Genomic DNA, 2647 nt, shown 5'->3' with positions numbered 1-2647 from the left:
ATAATTGACATATAACATTGTATTAGTTTTAGGTGTACAACATAATGATTTGATATATGTATGCATTGTGAAATGCCTACCACAATTAGTTAATATCCATCACCACACAGTTACATTTTGTTCTTGTGATGAGAACTTTTAAGATCTACTCTCTTAGCAACTTTCAAATATATTGTACAATACAGTGTTGTTAACTATAGTTACCACGCTATGTATTACTTCCCCACAACTTACTCATCTTAAACTGGAAGTTGTTTTTGAGATTCCACATATAAGTGATATCATACAGTGTTTATCTTTCTCTGACTTATTTCGCTTAGCATAATGCCCTCAAATTTCATGCATGTTGTTGCAAATGGCTGAATTTTCATCTTTTTTTATGGCTAAATAATATCCATTGTGTTTGTATACCATATTTTCTTTATTCATCCACCAGTGGACACTTAGGTTGTTTCCATGTATCAGCTATTGTAAATAATGCTGCAGTAAACGTGAGGGTGCATTATTAATATCTTCTTTAAATAGTGATTTTGTCTTTGGATAGATACCAAACATGCAATTGCTGCACCATTTTTAATTTTTTGAGGAAACTCCCTACTGCTTTCCATAGTGGCAGCACCAATTTACATTCCCACCAACAGTACACATCCTCGCCAACACTTGTTATAGCTTGTCTTTTTGATAATAGCCATTCTAACAGGTATGAGGTGATAACTCATTGTGGTTTTGATTTGCATTTTCCTTATGATTAGTAATGTTTTCCTTATGATTAGTAACACCTTTTCATATATCTGTTGACCATAGAATGTCTTCTTTGGAAAAATGCCTGTTTAGATCCTGGTCTCAGCCTATTGATAGTAATGCTGCCAGTTAGAAATGCCTGAGGGCAATCCGCAGACATCTCCCCTTCCAAACCAATGTTATGAGTGGACCAACCCTTGTGGTCCTTATGGTTGCAAGATACTCTTCAGCAATAGCCTTCAGAAAACTTTGAAGAAAAAAAGTTGATTACTTCAGGCTCTGGAGCATATAAGACATGCCAGGAGCACACAGCAAGCTCGGGGATAGAGAAAGAACAAGCATGGGACTGAGATTCTGCTTTTATTGGAGTAGAGAGTGGCATCTAGGGTTTCAGGGGCTAACTCTTTGTTGGCGAATTTAAAACACAAGAGCAGAAATTTAAAGCACAAGAGAGAAAAAAAGAAAAACAACAACCAACAACCCAAAAGGCAACTTATCCAAATCAACCAGTATCTCTGAAATAAAGATGCCTCATGTTATGGGTAGAGTGGGGGACTTCCTGTCTCTTCTATCTACTTGTGTGGCTGACAATGTGTTTATTTGAGACAGCCTTCCTTAAAATGGGTATCTCTTTGAAGAGGATGCCTGGTCAGTCAAAGCTTAAGTCATGCACTTCCATTACAAAAAGAAATGCCAACTGTCGGCTTACCTACAGAGCTGCTGCTCATTTTTTAAATTGGATTATTTGTTTGTTTTTCTATTGAGCTGTCTGAGGTTTTCATATATTTTAGATATTAACCTCTTATCAGATACATATGATTTGCAAGTGTTTCCTCCCATTCGGTAGGTTGCCTTTTCATTTTGATGATGGTTTCCTTTGCTATACAGAGCTTTTTAGTTTGGCAGCCCTACTTTTCAGTTTTGGTTTTGCTGCCTTTGCTTTTGGTATCAAATTAAAAAAATCATTGGCAAGACCAATGTACAGGAGCTTAACCCCTGTTTTCTTCTAGGAGTCTTATGGTTCCTGGTCTTACATTTAAGACTTTAATCCATTTTTAGTTGATTTTTGTGTATGGTGAAATATAGTGGCTCAGTTTCATTCTTTTGCACATGGTTGTCCAGTTTTCCCAACCATTTATTGAAGAGACTGTCCTTTCTGCATTGTGTAATCTTGACTCCTTTGTCATAAATTAATTGACCCTGTAAATGGGGTTTTTTTCTGGGCTCTCTATTCTGTTCCATTGATCTATATGTCTGTTTTTATGCAAATACCATACTGTCTTGATTATAATAGCTTTGTAATATAATTTGACATCAGGAAGCAGGATGTCCCCAGCTTTGTTCTTCATTCTCATTGCTTTGGTTATTTGTAGTCTTCTGTGGTTCCATACAAATTTTAGGATTGTTTTATTTCTGTGAAAAATACCATTGGAATTGTGATAGGAATTGCACTGAGTCTGTAGATTGCTTTGAGTAGTATGGACATTTTAACAATATTAATTCTTCCAATCCATGAGCACAGAATATCTTTCTATTTCTTTGTGTCTTCAACTTTTTTCATCAATGTCTGATAGTTTTCAGTGTACAGGTCTTTTACTCCTTTCCTTGGTTAAATTTATAATTTTTGATTCTTAGGTCTCTTTCTGTTTGTTGTTAGTATATAGAAACAACAGATTTTTGTATATTGATTTTATATTCTGCAACTTTACTGAATTCATTTATTAGTTCTAACAGTTTTTGGTGGAGTCTTTAGAGTTTTCTATAGGTAATGTGTCATCTGCAAATAATGACAGTTTGCTTCTTCTGTTTTTGTTTAGATGCCTTTTGTTTCTTTTTCTTGCCTAATTGCTCTGGCTGGGACTTGCAGTACTATGTTGAATAGAAGTAGCAAAAGTGGGTATCCTTA

General features: G+C 35.2%; 1 protein-coding gene across 1 annotated transcript in view; it reads left to right on the top strand.

The window, feature by feature from the left end:
• ALMS1 (ALMS1 centrosome and basal body associated protein) overlaps positions 1-2647 on the top strand; it is a 130386-nt gene that overhangs the window by 124013 nt on the left and 3726 nt on the right. The gene's annotated exons all lie outside the window — the stretch shown is intronic.

Source organism: Hipposideros armiger, unplaced genomic scaffold (assembly GCF_001890085.2).
Source record: "Hipposideros armiger isolate ML-2016 unplaced genomic scaffold, ASM189008v1 scaffold_1274, whole genome shotgun sequence".
In the NCBI taxonomy this organism is placed as follows: Eukaryota; Metazoa; Chordata; class Mammalia; order Chiroptera; family Hipposideridae; genus Hipposideros; species Hipposideros armiger.
Note: the sequence above shows the minus strand (reverse complement) of the source record. Positions and strands in the feature narration are given on the sequence as shown.